General features: G+C 37.8%; 1 protein-coding gene across 1 annotated transcript in view; it reads left to right on the forward strand.

Annotated features, from left to right (window-relative positions):
* RMI1 (RecQ mediated genome instability 1) overlaps nucleotides 1–8438 on the forward strand; it is a 28534-nt gene extending 20096 nt beyond the window's left edge. Inside the window, exon 4 of the transcript XR_015243486.1 lies at nucleotides 8287–8438. The gene's annotated coding sequence lies outside the window, so the exon portion shown is untranslated. The remainder of the gene's footprint in view (nucleotides 1–8286) is intronic.
* Nucleotides 8439–16529: the final 8091 nt, after the last annotated feature.

Raw genomic sequence — 16529 nt, forward strand, 5'->3', positions numbered from 1 at the left:
CCTCGGATTCTGTGTCTCCTTCTCTCTGCCCCTTCCTGCTCATCATGCTCTGTCTCTCTCTCTGTCTCTCAAAAATGAATAAACATTAAAAAAAAATTTTTAAAGTCACATTTGAAAGGTAAAGTTACTTTTATTAATCTTTTGTCTTTGCAAACTTAAAACATTCTCAGTTTTTTTCTTTTAAATGTTTTTTCTGAGAGAGAGAGAGAGCATGAGCTGGTCAGGGGCACAGACAGAGGATCGGAAGCAGGCTCCATGTTGACACTAGAGCCTGATATGGGGTTAGAACTCATGAAACACAAGATCATGACCTGAGCCAAAGTCAGATTCTTAATCAACTGAGCCACCCAGGTGCCCCAGTTTTTGTTTTGTTTTGTTTTGTTTTATTTATTTTTTTTATTTAAAAAAAAATTTTTTTTTTCAACGTTTATTTATTTTTGGGACAGAGAGAGACATAGCATGAACGGGGGAGGGGCAGAGAGAGAGGGAGACACAGAATCGGAAACAGGCTCCAGGCTCTGAGCTATCAGCCCAGAGCCCGACGCGGGGCTTGAACTCACGGACCGCGAGATCGTGACCTGGCTGAAGTCGGACGCTTAACCGACTGCGCCACCCAGGCGCCCCTGTTTTGTTTTGTTTTAAATAAGATCTATACCCAGTGTAGGGCTTGGGCTCCCTACCTTGAGATCAAGAATTGCATGCTTTACCAACTGAGCCAAATAAGTGCCCCTAAAGTGTCTTGAGTTTTAAAACCTTAATCAAATACTTAAGTAAGAGAAAACATGGTTTTGTTTTAATTAAAATAACATAATAGGAAAATATCTAGAAGTTAAATACTTATATGTAAATATGGTATAGATGTAATAAAAAATATTTTAAAAATCTTTGCCATTATATTTGAAGGATGATAATCAGAGTTCAAGGTACAACACAGATTTTACTGATATGTGCTCTAATAGTAACCTCTTCTGTATACTTGCATAGCCTTTTTACTAGAAGAGATCTAAATGAGATGGCATTATCCTACACTATCTTTCTTCTAAATGTTCTGTGGTACTCTTATCTCTGACTAGTGCTTGAAAGCTGGGATTAGACCTTATTTCCTTTTCATATTCAGTCCCTGAAGACTGGGTACAGTACTTTACCATATTAGTCCATCCTTCTGTATTGGTGCTGTGATTCTGGCTCTGGTCTTCTCTGGCTTTGATATTCCAGTAGATTTACTAATTGATTTGTGCCTTATTTTGTCCTCATACCTTTTCCCATAATTCTGCCTGAATGACCTTTCTAGAATAAATTTACCATTTTTTTCTTTGTTAACCTTCTTATAGGGTGAGGTATAAACTCTTCATCTAGTATGTAAGGTCTTCTGTGATCTGGCCCTTGCCTTCTTTTTAGTCTTCCTCCATTATTACCTACCTAGTCTGCCCCTAAATTTTAGTCATACCAATTTGTAATTCCCCAAACATGTGGGGGAATATACTTCATGTTTTCATACTCAAGCTCATAGTGATCTCCCTTCTCAAACTGTTTCATACGATTTCCAACTTAACTTAAGCTTTAGGTGTCCATTGAAGTGTTAAATTCCCCTGCCTACTTTCATGCCATCCTGTACATTGTACAGACTAATATTATGTATGTTTTACTGTACTTATTGCTTCTCTCTTATTCTGTTAAATTCTGGATAAAATTCAGTATAGAATTAGGAATTTAAAAAATAAAAACAAAGCTAAAATTAAGAATTTAGTGAGTGAGTTTAACACCAGATGAAATATAGCTGAAGGAATTGTGAATTAAGTTTGGTCAGAAGAGAAAAAATTCAGAATAATGTATAGAGAGTCCAAAGGATGGGAGGAACCAGAAAAGAATATAACACAGAGATGGGACAACATTAATGTAATTGCAGTTCCAGAAAGACAAGAAAGAATATTTGAAGTTAATTCTTTTTTTAAAAAAATTTTTTTTTTTCAACGTTTATTTATTTTTGGGACAGAGAGAGAGCATGAACGGGGGAGGGGCAGAGAGAGAGGGAGACACAGAATCGGAAACAGGCTCCAGGCTCTGAGCCATCAGCCCAGAGCCTGACGCGGGGCTCGAACTCACGGACTGCGAGATCGTGACCTGGCTGAAGTCGGACGCTTAACCGACTGCGCCACCCAGGCGCCCCTGAAGTTAATTCTTAAGAAACCTTTAAATTTTATGAAAATCATCAAGCTGTAGTGTTGCGACCGGCGCAACAAACACCGAGATCAGGGTCCTGAGGGTAGGGGAATGTAAGAAAAAAAAAAGAAAAGAGAAGCCAGTTTGGGAATAGGAGGGGCCCCTGGGCTGATGGCCCAAGTGACGGCTTTATTGTTGCTGTACACAATCTTTTATAAGACTCTTATGGATCAGGTCATTCTAAGAACAGGTTTCACATGATCGTTGCCAGCCAAACCATTTAGTTCTGTGTACCTTGTGAACTTTCTAAACGGGTCACAACAAGACCTTGTTGATAGATTGCTAGCAAAACACAGTTCCCATGTTTGTTTCTATTTGACCCAGGGTAGAAAAGGGGGGTAACATTACTGCCAACACCCACAGACCACAGGCTTCAGGAATTAACTTTCTCAGCCTTGACAAGGCTTTCGTATGCCTTTGCAAATGGGGGAATGGGAGGGAGAACCACCGGGTTGGCTGAGTCAACAGGGAGCTGTTGCTCCACCCGGTCTCAGCCTGGCACTGGGGTCTGGCCTCCCACACTGTAGGTTCTGGAAGTGCCACAAACCTCAAGCAAGATACATTCAGAGAAAGTCATAATTATGTAAATATTACCATTTTTAAGAACTAGGGAAAAAAGTCTAGAGCAGTGGAAGAAATGAGGCATGTTCCAAAGGAGCAAATATATGATAACAGACTGTAAAACCAGTGGCAATCAGAAGACAATGGAATGGCATCTTCAAAGTGATGGAATTAAAATAACTGCAAATGTAGATTTCTATACCAAGCAAAAATGTTAATAAGAGTGTGAAAGGTAAAATTAATATTCCTACTCTCCGCGCGGAGCATGGAGCCCACTTGAGATTCTCTCTCTCTCTCTCTCTCTCTCTCTCTCTCTCTCTCTCTCTGTCTCCCTCCCCCCCGTCTCCTGCTTGCATGCATGCTCTTTTTCTCTAAAATTAAAAAAATAACATATCACACAAAAAGTGAGAAATTTTTCCTAACCACAAAAATGATGTCATTAAGTAGAAGGAAAATGATGCCAGATAGAAGATTGGAGATGAAAAAAGGAATGAGGAATAACAGGGTAAATATGGGGGTTTAAGTTAATAGTGATTTTAAAACGGGCACCTGGGTGGCTCAGGTGTTGATCCATGCAGAGCATGGAGCTTAAAATTCGTTTTCCCTCTGCCCCTCCCCAACTTTCATGCATTCTCTTTTTCTCTTAAAAAGAAAAAAAAAATATATATATATATATATATATATAGTGATATTAAACCTAAAGTAGTATCTTTAGCATTAAAAAGAAAATAGGACTAAAGTACATGAAAACAATGTTATGTAAATTGAGAGGAGGATAAATGGAAAAGTTTTAAAGTCATTATGTCTGAGGAAAGGTTTAAGCCATCATTTTATATTAGACTTGAATATTCAGAATTGCATGTTGTAATATTTAGGGTAATTACATTAAAAGATTTGTAAAGGTATATTACTATATACTAGTGGGATAAAATAGAACAACGGGAAAAAAAAAAGTACTCAACCTAAAAAGAAAGCAAGACTGAAAACCCGGGAAAAGTGACAAGGAAAACAATTGTTAAGGTGGTATGTTTAAATCCCAATATATCAGAAATTGCAGTAAGTGTAAATGGAGTAAAATCCTCCAGTTACAGACATTTTCAGATAATGATACAACCCAGTTATATACAAAAGAGACCCAAAATGTCTACAGAAAGGTGAAAAGTGAAAGGATGTAGACATATAAACACTAAATGGAAGCTGCTGTGGCTATATTAATATCATAATTTCAGGCAAAAAACTCATAGTAGAGAAACAGTTGATCATGCGAGGACTAATTCGCCAGAATGGTTTAGCAATTTTAAATTTATAGAATTCAATAGCTTCTAAATTTATCACAAGAAATAAGAGAAATCCACAGTCATAGATTACACAGTCCTAGAAAAAAGGTTGGCATGGTTATAGAAAATACAGGAGCCCTAACCACCACGTGTAGGCTACTGTATTTGACAAATGTATAATACATGTTTTCATGTACATGTGGGACATTTACAAAAGTTGACCACCTGCTTAGCAGAAGGGAAGTCTAAAGAATCAAAACATTATCAATCTTAGTACATTCTCTGACCATAAATAAAATAAGGAGGAGACACCTGGCTGACTCAGTCAGTGAAACATGCAACTCCTGATCTCAGGGTCGTGAGCCTCATGTGGTCATAAGGATTACTTAAAAAAGGAAAATGAGCTAGGGGAAAAAAAGGCTAGAAAATACCATATTTAGAAACTACAAAACATACTCCAAAATCATCTTGAGTTAAGGAAAAAATCACAGAAGTTAGAGAAGTTTTTACTATAAAAATAAAACCTCAAAATTCATGATGTATAGATGAAGCTGTGCTTAGAGGGGAGTATTTATTACAAGGGAATAAAAGCTAAAAGTCAATAAATGGCTTCAAGTTATTAAAAACTAAAGCACAAAGAGGGAAGAAGGAGCTTAATTTATTGGAATAGAAAGCGAACATATTAGAATTAACAAAGTTGAGTCATGTTGAGAAGACATCCACAGCAAGACAAATGAAAAAAGTGTGAAGGAACAAATATCAGAAATGAAATGGAGGGGTGCTGGCTGACTCAGAAGAACATGCGACTCTTGATCTTGGGGTTGTGTTGAGTATAGAGATTACTTAAATAAAACTTAAAAAAGAATGAAATGGAGACATCACTCACTGCTTCTGCATTCATTAAAAATCTTTCAAGAAGGTATGAATAAATGCATGTTGCTGCATTTAAAATTTTAGATGAAGTGGTCAAGTACCTGAAAAAATACAGATAAGAAAATCTAGGGGGTGCCTGGCTGGTTCAGTCAGAAGAGCATGTGACTTGATCTCAGGGTTGTGAGTTCAAATCCCACTCTGTGTATGGAGATTTCTTTCTTTCTTCCTTTTTTTAAAAAAATTAAAAAAAAAAAGTTTTATGTATTTATTTTGAGAGAGAACACGTGAGCAGGAGAGGGAGAGAGAGAATCCCAAGCAGGCTCTGCACCATCAGCACAGAGTCCAATGTGGGGCTCAAACTCACGAACCGTGAGATCATGACCTGCGCCAAAACCAGGAGTCGGACAGTTAACTGAGCCACCCAGGTGCCCCTGTGTGTAGACATTTCTAAAAAAATAAAAATCTGAATAGCTCTGTATTTGTTAAAATAGTTGAATCTATTTGATGAACAGAACTAATAGTCTTTTCAACAAATGATGTTGAGACAACTGCATAGCCTTATGCCAGGGAATGAAGTTGAATCTCTCCCTCACACTATCCCAAAATTAACTCAAAATGCATCAGATACCTAAATTTAAATGCTATAACTATAAAACTCTTTGGTAGAAAACATAGTTGTCTCTGTGACCTTGCATGAGGCAGTCATTTCTTACATATGTGAAGCACAAGCAACCAAATGAAAAATAGATAAATTGGACTTCATCAAAATTAAGAACACTGTGCTTTAAAAGACACTCAAGAAAGGCAAAAGACAACTCCTAGAATGTGAGAATGAAAGAATGGAGCAATGGGAGCAAATCACATATTTGCAAGAGACTAATATCTAGAATATATGAACAATTCTGCAACTCAACAGTAAAAAGACAACTCGGTAAAAATGGGCAAAGTATATGAATAGATATCTTTCCAAAGAAGATAATAAATTGCCAATAAATACGTGAGATGATGCTCAACATCATTAGTCATTAGGGAGATCTAAATGAAACCACAATGAGACACTATTTCATACCTACTAGGATAGCTATAATTGAAAAGACAGGCAACAGTTGAAAAGACAGGCAATGGCAGTTGTTGGCAAGGATGTGGGGAAACTGGAACCCTCCTATGTTGCTGATGGGCTATAAAATGGTACAGTCACTTTGTAAAACAGTCTGGCAGTTCTTCAGAAAGTTAAACATAGTTGCCATATGACTTAGCATTCTTCCGTTCTTACCCAAGAAAATTGAAAGCATATCCTCACACAAAAATTTGCATGTCAGTGTTCATAACAGCATTAGTAATAACCCCCAAATTGAAACAAGCCATATGTATATCAACTGATGAATGGATAAACAAAATGTACGTATGTATGATGGAATGGTATTCATCCATCCAACAACATGGATGAATCTTGAAAAACATTATTCTAAGTAGAAGCAATGTAAAAGACTTCGTAGAGTATGGTCCCACTTATATGAAATAATTCATAATAGTTCACTCCAGCAGGAGGGAGGATGATTCGGTGAGTGACTGCTAATGGATGTGGAGTTTCTTTTTGGGATGATTTAACTGCTCTGGACTTAGTGGTGATGATTGCACAATTTAATGAATACACTAAGTGCCACTCAATTTTATTCTTTAAAAGGGTGAGTTTTATGGTATGTAAATATATATCTAAATAAAAAAGTAATCAAATCTGTTACTTAAAATCTTCCCACCAATTCCAGGCCTTGATGACATCCCCACTGAATTCTTTCAAATATTATATCAAGTCTACATAAATTCTAGGGATTAGACAATGAGAGAACATTTCCGAATTCTTTTTACCAAGCTGACATAACTTTGATCATACATAGGAGATTAAAAGAAAGAATTACAGACAACTCTTTCATGAATATAATTCCAAAATACAAGTTCAACCTAAGTACAATATTAGCAAATTAAATATTAAAATATGAAAAAGAGAATACATGACAAAGTGGGTTTCTTTTTTTTCAGGAATGCAGAGATAATTTAACCAATGTACTTCACATTGAAAAAAAACTATAAGGTCATTTCAATAGGTGCAGAAAAAGCATTTGATATTCATATTAAAAACTCACCAAACTAGGAAGAGGGAACCTTCTTTTTTAAATGTTTGTTTATTTTGAGAGTTAGCATGAGTGGGGGAGGGGCAGAGGGCAAGACAGGGAGAGAGAATCCCAAGCAGGCTCCACCTGTCTGCCCAGAGCCCAACCTGGGGCTTGATCTTAAGAACAGTGAGATCATGACCTGAGCTGAAATTGAGTAAGACACTTAACCAACTGAGCCACCCAGGTGTCCCAAGAGGGAACTTTCTTATTTTGATAAAAAATATTGAGGCACCTGGGTGGCTCAGTTGCTTAAACTTCTGACTCTTGATTTTGGCTCAAGTCATGATCTTATGGTTTGTGACACGAAGCCCTGCCTCAGGCTCCGTGCTGACAAGTGGAGCCTGCTTGGGATTCTCTCCCTCTCTCTCTGCCCCTCTCCTGCTCACGTGCACATGCTTGCTCTCTTAAAATAAATAAACATAAAAGATCTCTGTAAAATCTACAGCAGACATCATACTTGAGATTGGGAATAAGATGAGGATGTCTGTTATTCAACATTGTTCTGAAGGTCCTAGTCATAGTAATAAGGCAAGAAAAAACAAAAAACGTGTCGGAGAGGAAGAAATAAGCCTCATTATTTGTAAATGACAGAGTGTGTATGTAGAAAATCCAAAATCTATAAACTATTAGAAGTAGTAAGTGTACTTGGCAAGGTTCCTATTACATATAGAACAATATTAAAAAAATGTTTTAAAAAAGTTCTATTTTCATACGTCAACATAAAAAAGAAACGAGAAATTGTTATTTATAGCAGCATAAAAAAATCTGAATCTTTGGAATAGATATAGGGAGAGCTATGCAAGACTTGTCCACTAAAAACTACAAAATACTGAAAAACGCTAAAGAAGATCAAAGCAAATTCAGTTATTAACTGAATACTCAATTGGAGTACTTAATATTTTAAAGATATCCACTCTCTTCAAATTGATCTATGGATTCAATGCAATATCATCCTCAGCAGGATTATTTTAGTGTGCATCAAGCTGATTCTAAAATTTATATGGGAATGCAAATTCAAGTCATATTACCTCCAAATAGTTGAGCAACACTTCCCATAAACAGTTATAATAAATGAATATAATCAGAGTAGCACCATCAAATTCAGGAAATATTATGTTACTACCATCTAACTCTTAGACTTCATTCCAGTTTTTCCAGATGTTTCAATAATTTTTTTTTAATAGCAAATGGATCCATCCCTATTTAAGCCCAGAGACAAGCCCTGGCTAGCACCTTGATTGCAGTCTTGCCACCCCAAGTATGGAACCCCCTAATCTGCGCCTGACTCTTCACCCGCAGAAATTGTGGCATAATAAATGTGTGTTGTTTTAAGCTACTAAGTTTGGGTTAATTTGTTACACAATAGAAAATTAATACTCATCCCTTTCCAATTGCTTTTAGTTGGGTTATTTCAAGTGTATGTATGTATGTATCTCCTACACCCAACGTCTGGTTCAAACTCATAACCCTGAGATCAAGAGTTGCGTGCCCTTCCAACGGAGCCAGCTGGGCACTCTGATTTTAGTTGGGTTGTTACCTCCTGTCTTGATCCCTCTAGCCCTAGGGGTTAGCAGCTTCCTGCTTTCTTTGCTCATCTCTGCATTGTCTCATGATTCCCTCAGGCTTGTCAGTATTTTCAACTCCTTTGTAACTAGTTCTCCATATTAATTATATTAATACATGTGGTTAAGAATTGCTATTCTCGGGGCGCCTGGTTGGCTCAGTCAGTTAAGCGTCCGACTTCGGCTCAGGTCATGATCTCGCGGTCCGTGAGTTCGAGCACCGCGTCGGGCTCTGTGCTAACCGCTCAGAGTCTGGACCCTGTTTCAGATTCTGTGTCTCCCTCTCTCTTTGACCCTCCCCTGTTCATGCTCTGTCTCTCTCTGTCTCAAAAATAAATTGAAAAAAAAAACGTTAAAAATTTAAAAAAAAGAATTGCTATTCTCTTACCACATTAAAATTTTTTTAAAGCGGGAGGGGAGGGAAGAATAGCTATTATCTATATATCTATAGCAGTGGTTTGATAATAGGCAATATTCTTTAAGTATTACCTCCAGAACATAGCTCCAATATATTTACTCTTCCCCATCACATTGGAATTTTTATTTTTAAGTTTATTATTTTGAGAGAGAGAGAGAGTGAGCATGAGCAGGGGAGGGGCAAAGAGAAAGGGAAAGAGAGGATCCCAAGCAGACTCCCTGCTGTCAGCATGGAGCCTGAAGTGAGGCTCAAAACCACAAACTGAGATCATGATCTGAGCCAAAATCCAGAGTTGGGTGCTTAACCAACTGAGCCACCCAGGTGCCTCCATGTTGGGATCATTCTAACCATAAGCCACCTTTATCTCTTGATTAAGGATGCTCAGGTAATAGGTTTTCTAAGAGATTTTCTCTTTCCCTTGCCCTTTGTGCCTCTTGATAGTAGCATGGAAGTAGTTGGAGAGATAGATACAGAATTTTAAATATTCTGTGTTGGATATGCTTCATTTAATGCAGAGTTACTGGTATAGACCTATCTTTCTATAATAGGTTAAAATACTTTTTGACTTTGTTGCTGAACAGTGCATTTCAATTATCTAGTGAGTATGAACTATAATATCAATTGATTTCCAAGATCAATTGTAGCTCAGAGAAGAAATTAAAGTAGGATACAGACTGAACTGTATCCTAAAGAGGTAAAAGAATGAGTAAGGACAACCTGTGATTCTATTCTCCAGTGTTGATTATCTTAAGTCATTTTCAGTTAGCTCTTTCTAGGGCTTATTTAGTTATATGTTTGTTGTGGATATGAATCTTTATAAACTCAGAGATATGAGAAATCTTACATTTATTACCTTCTGTGAAAAGATACTTTTAAAAAAAGTAAATTCATGGGTACCTGAATGGCTCAGTTGGTTTAGCCTCTGACTTTGGCTCAGGTCGTGATCTCGCAGTTCGTGGGTTCGAGCCCCGTGTCGGGCTCTGTACTGACAGCTTGGAGCCTAGAGCCTGCTTTGGATTCTGTGTCTCCCTCTCTCTCTGCCTCTCCCCTGCTTGTGCTCTGTCTCTCTCTCGCTCTCTCAAAAATAAATACACATTAAAGAAGAATTTTAAAATAAAAAATAAAAAAGTAAATTCAGGCTCTCAGGTATAAAATTGAACAAACTTTATAGATGTTATTTAACTTAAGCAACGAAGGAACAGGCAGATGTTATAACTGGTTGAGAGGAAATACTTAAAAAAACCCACAAATGTTTATGTAGTAAAGGAATGTTGAAATTAATGTATAAATGGAGGCAAAACTGGTCTTTGCACAGTGGCGGGACGGGTGAATGCATCTGTCAGATAGGGCAGAATTCGCATGTCTGTAGACAAGAATTATTTTGCACTATCAGTTATCTACAATTTACAGACTTGTAAAACAGCTCCCATATGATCATTATAACCAGGAGGGGTGTTCTCTAGACAAGACAATTTTCTGTTGCAGCACACATTTTCTCCTATATTTTTAATTTGACTGGACTGATAGAAAACTCAACCACAGATAAGAGTTTGCTTTCCATTCCTTAAATTCATGTGACATTCCCAGAGGGCTTTGGAAAGAGTTGAACCCTTGGTGAGGCCCCACTGATCCCTCACACTGTTTACCTGCTGATATATTTATGGCATTAGCCCCAAATGATTCTTTTTGTGCTATGCGAGGTACATCCAGGTTTGCCAAGGATAGAAGCTCTAGAAATAGCCTAGGGAGTATAAATGGTGCAGGAAGATGAAGAATAATGTAGTGTTTTTTTGTTCTCACTGGAATTTTCAAAGACTTGCTTCTTTTCAGCTTTCCCATAAATTGGCCGTAAGGCTGTTTGACTCCCTTTACTCTGGTTTCTTTAGGTGTTTGATCCCTGACCGCAGTGTCAAGCCTAAGTTTCCTGGGTGCATCCGGCAGCCATTCCTTTTGAGTCCTGTCACCTCTTGGGGCACTGGCAGGAAGGGGGACATGGGTCTCATTCTGTGGGGTCCCATACCCCACCGTTTGCTTGGGAGAATTCTCCTCCTCCCCTTTCCGGTTTCTTATTTTTCTCCTTTACCTCCCTCTAGCCTAATTCCTTGAATGATTTCAGGCACACTCTTAACAAAAACTAGGAAGGGAAGCTGAAGCAAGGGAAAGCTTTCCTGGGTACTTAGGGGATTTAAAAGGGGAAAAATCCAGAGAACAAAAAATGCTTATGTCATTTATTTTTTGTTCTTTTACACTGTAAACAAATTAATGTTTCATTAAATGTTCTTGCTACTGTATTTCCTCACTCATTCTCTCAAACATTTAACATTTATTCAGGATTTCTGGTATTAGGAGCTGGAATTATAACAAATTCTTCATCTCCAGGATCTTATAGTCAGGGAGATAGTCAAAGGAGTAATCAAAATGACAGCACAATATTTTAAAATAAACAGAGCAAGATCATCGTAAGGAAATTTAGCTCTTTAAGAGTTAAAAAGTGTAATCACAACATTACAAAGTCATTTTGTATCACAGAATCTCTGCTCTCTTGGTAGGTTATAAATAAGTTCAAACCTGATTCCGAAGACCAATTTGTCATTTAAATGACAACCCAAATTCTAGTTTTGTATTAATATAATTTCGGACAAAACTCCTACTTGTTGCAGGTATGAATCTTAGTTCACACACTTGAAGGTGTGAGAAATGTTACTTTTTTTGTGTGTTCTTAAAATCAAATTAAATTTGACTATGAACCTAGCAAAGTCACCTATATGGGTGTGTGACCTGTGTCGTCTTGGCTGCATACCCAGCAGGGCTCCCTTCACTTGGTTCAATGCTCTATGTTGCTGTCTTGAAATTCTTGATAATTTTATCTTTGTTTGGACTTGTGTTTGTAATTGAAGTCCAATAGGACTGCAGAGTATGCACTTGAACACAGGGAAAAGGCACCATATGTGTATCTGATGCTGTTTCTTCCTACCCTGCTGGCACGTAGCATTTGAGGTTCCCTGTGATTTCAGAATTCCAGTGGACACACAATGCATGAGTCAGCAAGTCTCAAAGGAGTACAAAGTTAGAGTAAGAGGTAAGGTGGAGCCATGCTTTCTTTTTGAACCAGAACTTCCTTTGCAGAAAGAAGGCAATGACCTATTAAACAACCAAGGAATGCTATCATATTCTTTCTTACTTGTGTTACTTCCCTGTGTTAGCCAACCACTTACCCTGAAAATGGTGACACAGATGGAGAGGCAATGATAGTGCAACCCATAGATCTTTTTTCCATCCTTTCTTCCTTATTCATCAGTAAGCTAAAGGTAGAGTATTAATAGAATGTGTGCATATTAAGTGAAATAAAAACAGTTGGCTTTTGCACAGTGTTTTCACTGTTCTGGTAAGAATAAGATACATAAACATGTATGAGCTACAAAATAAGAATTAGGTAATTTTGTTGATTCCACATAAAGCTACATGTTCTTATATTTGCATTTAAAACCGTCATTGCGGGGCGCCTGGGTGGCGTAGTCGGTTAAGCGTCCGACTTCAGCCAGGTCACGATCTCGCGGTCTGTGAGTTTGAGCCCCGCGTCAGGCTCTGGGCTGATGGCTCAGAGCCTGGAGCCTGTTTCCGATTCTGTGTCTCCCTCTCCCTCTGCCCCTCCCCCGTTCATGCTCTGTCTCTCTCTGTCCCCAAAAAAATAAATAAATAAACGTTGAAAAAAAAAAAAAAACCGTCATTGCACAATATAAAGGTGAATGGTAAAATCCATGCTAATAGTTTAAATTTTTTCTTTACTTGCAATGACATTAAGTGGCTCAGGTGGTTGAGTGTTCGACTCTTGATTTCAGCTCAGGTCACGATCTTGAGGTTTGTGAGATCGAGCCCTGACTTGGGCTCTGTGCTGACAGCACAGAGCCTGCTTGAGAGTCTCTTTCTCTCTCTCTCTCTCGGCCTCTTCCCTGCTTGTGCACACTTTCTCTTTCTCAAAATAAATAAGTAAATAAACTTAAAAAGAAGGACAAGTAAAAAATACCATGACAAGTTTAGAGATAGGAAACAGCTTTGTATTTTAGTACCTTTAACAGTATTTAAAAGCATTTAAGTAGTGCTTAGTAACTTTAACAGTATTTAAGAGTGAACAGCACCTTTTCTCCTGCATTTTCATTTCTTACTAAGCCCCAGTGAAAGGTCCTGAGAAGTTGTTTCTTTGAGCAGACTAGTTGGACATCTGGTCAACTAGTACACTCTATTGTCCCGACCTGGAAGTAGGTAGGCTTTGAAGATTTTGTGCCATACATAGATGAATAATATGTACATACAAGAATCTTTGCCTAAGTGTAAGCTCCTTGCTGAATGCCAGGCACTGTGCTAAAATGCTTTACAAAGATTATTACGTTAAAAGCTTTTCAGAACATTACCAAATCTTTTATCAAGGTAGCACATAAATATATTTAACAAAATTGCATGGTATGGAACGACCCATAATGAAAAGTAGCAGTCCTTTTTCCATTCTTTTCCAACCCTGCTCCCTTCTACTCCCTAACTCCTAACTCCTACACTTTGTTTTTAGTGTATCTGTTGATTTTTCCCTATTGTCTAATTAATTTGAGAATTTCCATTATTTAGATACCTGTCTATGAAGTTCCAGCCCTGATAAAGTTTTTTAGCTTATTTGATTTCCCCATCTCTCTTGCTCTCCCTACGCTCTGGGTAATTATATCACTCTTTTTAGTTTCTCTATTTGTCATAGGAGGAGAGGAAAAACTTCTCCCCTCCTAGGTTATGTGGTTGGGCCGCAGAATTAAACTGATGTAAGACAGATAAACAGGAGAAAAGCATACAAATTTTGTATAAAATTTTTAGGTTGCACACAGGAGTCTTCAAAAGGAAAACTTTTAAAACAAAGATTAATGAATTGTGAGGAGGTGACAAGACAGGGACTTGGGCTAGGGGCTAGTAAATTGTGGAACAGTGACTAGGAAATATATGGGAGAAAGTAATGGAAAGTAAGGGTTATTTTACTAGGTTTGTTTGTGCAGGTCCATTTTGGAGTTGACTGTCATGGTGTTAACAAAGTACTCTTCCTGGTACAGGGAGGGCACCTTTCTTGTGGGAAATTTCAAGACTTGCTTTTAGGTAGAAAAGGGGAGTTAGGGAATCTTTCCTGCATCTCCTGTTTCTCAAATGCTTTCAGGTCAAAATAATATGCCAAAGTGGCATATTTTGGGGTGACATGTTCTGAATCCCTTTGTTATCCTTAAAACGTGAAACAATGTGGTGCTTGGGTAGCTCAGTTGGTTAAGCGTTGGACTCTTGCTTTTGGCTCAGGTCGTGATCTCACAGTTTCGTGAATTTGAGCCCCCATGTCAGGCTCTGTGCTGGCAGTGCAGAGCCTGCTTGGAATTCTCTCTCCCTCTCTCCCTGCCCTTTCCCAACTTGTACTGTCTCTGTCTCTCTCAAATAAATAAATTAATTAAAAAAAAAAAAGAAATGATGAACTTAGTCCTTGATTTCTTCTATCAACTATAGATTTTTTTTAATGTTTATTCATTTTTGAGAGAGAGAGAGAGAGAGAGAGAGAGAGAGAATGAGTTGGGGAGGGGCAGAGAGAGAGGGAGACACAGAATCCAAAGCAGGCCCCAGGCTCTGAGCTGTCAACACAGAGCCCAATGCGGCGCTCCAACCACAAGCCTCAGATCAGTTGGACGTTCAACCGACTGAGCCACCCAGGCGCCGCTCTTCTTTCAACTATAGACCATTTCTTCTAACTGCCCATTACGCAGGAGGATCATTAGTAGTCATAACTTTCCCTTCCATTCATATCTCCTCATTGCACCTCTCAGCTTTGGGCAGTTATACTTTTACTTAACATTATCATACCATTACCATTTGCATTCTGTTAATCAGATTTATGACATCTGTTTTTTTCTATAAGCTTACTGTAAAACTTGAAAATGAGCAGTGATCACATTGTTACAACTATTTAAGTATTGTCATTGCATGAGTATATGTAGTATATTGGGATTGCCAATCTTTTTATAGAGTGTGTGTGTGTGTGTGTGTGTGTGTGTGTGTGTGTGTGTTTAGGAGAGTTTTAATTGTCTTTCCACTTTTAGGGAAGTTTTCCACCTTTATTTCATTATTAACTTCTTCCAACTTATTAGGGACACTGTCTAATCTTTTGAATCTCCCCCTTTCCTAGATACCTCTTTTTTTTAATAATAAACATTTTAGATTTACAGAAGAATTGAGAAGATAGTACAGAGTTCTTAAACATCTTACACTCAGTGTCCCCTATTATTAACCTCTTACATTATTGGTATGATAAATTTGTTACAATTAATGAAACAATATTATTACATTTTATTAACTAAAATCCATATTTTATTCAGACTTTTTAGCTTTACCTTATGTCTTTCCTTCTCCAGAATGCCACATTACATTTAGTTGTCATGTCTCCTTAGGCGTTCCTTGATTTCTTCCTTCCTTTCTTTCTTTCTTTCTTTCTTTCTTTCTTTCTTTCTTTCTTTCTTATTAAAACTTTTTAAAAATGTTTTTTTTATTTTTGAGAGAGAGGGAGAGACAAGAGCACGAGTGGGGGAGGGTCAGAGAGAGAGGGAGACACAGAATCCGAAGCAGGTTCCAGGCTCTGAGCTGTCATCACAGAGCCTGACAGGTGGCTCAAACCCATAACCCATGAGATCATGACCTGAACCACCCAGGTGCCCCTAGGCTTTCCTTGATTGTAAGTTTCTCATACTTTCCTTGTTTTTGATGACTTTGACAGTTTTGCTGAGTGTTGCTCAAGTGTTTTGTAGGATGATCTTCTGTTGGAGTTTTTGTAATTTTTTTTTTTTTTTTTTTGCCTGATTATACTGAGCCTCTGGGTGTTGGGGAGAAAGACCATAGAGGTAAATGAAATTTTCAACACATCATATTAAGGATACACACTATCAGCATGATTCATCACTGCTCACATTCACCTTGATCATCTGGCTGAGATAAAATTTGTCTGCTTCTCCACTGTAAAGGTACTCTTCCACTCTCCCCACAACTTTCCATACTGTATGCTTTGGAGAGAAGTCCACTATGTGTAACCTACACTTAAGGAGTGGGAATTTATGACCCTACTCTGCATAAATTATTCAGAATTCTTCTGCATGAAGATTTATCTCTTCTCTCTCGTTCATTAATTTATTCAATCATATCAATATGAACTCATGGATATTCATTTTATACTGTGGGTTATAATTCAACATTATTTTGTTGTTCAAATTGTTCCAGCTTTGGCTATTAGGAACTCTTTGTCTTGACTCCTGTGACATTTTGACACATCCTTTTTGTTTTTTTTAAACACTTCTTTACTTTCTGGTGCTGTGAGATGCTCTATAGTTCCTGCTAGAGCATAGGGTCAGCCATTTCTCAAAAAGCCCAGTTTCCTTTTATTAGAGAATGG

This window comes from Puma concolor, chromosome D4 (assembly GCF_028749965.1).
Source record: "Puma concolor isolate L17-30 chromosome D4, mPumCon1.1.hap2, whole genome shotgun sequence".
In the NCBI taxonomy this organism is placed as follows: domain Eukaryota; kingdom Metazoa; phylum Chordata; class Mammalia; order Carnivora; family Felidae; genus Puma; species Puma concolor.